Consider the following 1,166-nt stretch of genomic DNA (forward strand, 5'->3'; position numbering starts at 1 on the left):
TTTTTTTGACAAAGAAAATAAAAACATGATTAAAAACAACATGTTATCTATACTGTGGTGGGTTGGCACCCTGCCCAGGATTGGTTCCTGCCTTGTGCCCTGTGTTGGCTGGGATTGGCTCCAGCAGACCCCCATGAGCCTGTGTTCGGATTCAGCGGGTTGGAAAATGGATGGATGGATGGATGTTATCTATATAGAAACCTTTACAGCTAACACTTTATGTTGGTGACCTTCTGTTTATTGATTCAGTATTGAAATAACCATTTTTTTTGTTCTTTTGCAGCCTGTCTTTCCATTAAATCATTATGTTTATGTATTATATATAACATAATTTAACATTCTCAGATATGCTTAATCCAATTCAGGCTCACTAGGGTCTAGAGCCTGTCCTGATAGCACCATCAGCAGGGCAGGTTTGCCCTACACCATTTCACTAGACGCCCAGCTAACACTAGCAAATCATATAAACTGTGTGTTTTCAGTCATATGAAAAGTGAAGTACCTGGAAGAAAATCCATACAGACACCTCTGTGCATATATAAAATGCAGTATACAATATATATACAGTATATATGCATCCATCCATTTCCTTTTGAAACTGGTACGTTTTTTTGAAAGGAGAAATTATAACTGCTATATTGTGTTATTAATGTTATTAATTTGGAGAGTAGGTGGCACTGTACAAAAATGATATTAAAAGAACTGGGAGAAGGATGGGAGGAGAGTTCCTAGAAGGAAATTGTAAGACAAAGATTTTGCTGTAATAAAGCAGGTATTTGGAAATTACAATCTGGAGATTTCTTTATGTACTGATCAATACAACAATAACTGTCTCAAGTAGTAAAGGACAGGTTGAGGGTCTTCCTCACTTGAGCCCTCTAGAGTGTGGAATGTCATATTTATTTCCTCTGTGTTGTGTCCAACAGAGTCAGTGATCAATGATTATGGTGCCTAAGATGTAAAAGCCATTTTGCTTAGGTGCTGCTCTCTCTGTTTTATCATTTTATGCACATCCTTGTCAGATGATGATCTCTGGTTGAAGCTTGAAATAGTTAAGAAAAGTCAATGACTCCTTATAGTCTGTATCACTGTGGATGTAGTGCCTCTGAAATTCTTCAGCTCAGTGAACTGCTAAAAATTGACCTTTTTCCTGTCTTCTCTGGTTA

This window comes from Erpetoichthys calabaricus, chromosome 7 (assembly GCF_900747795.2).
Source record: "Erpetoichthys calabaricus chromosome 7, fErpCal1.3, whole genome shotgun sequence".
Taxonomy (NCBI): Eukaryota; Metazoa; Chordata; class Cladistia; order Polypteriformes; family Polypteridae; genus Erpetoichthys; species Erpetoichthys calabaricus.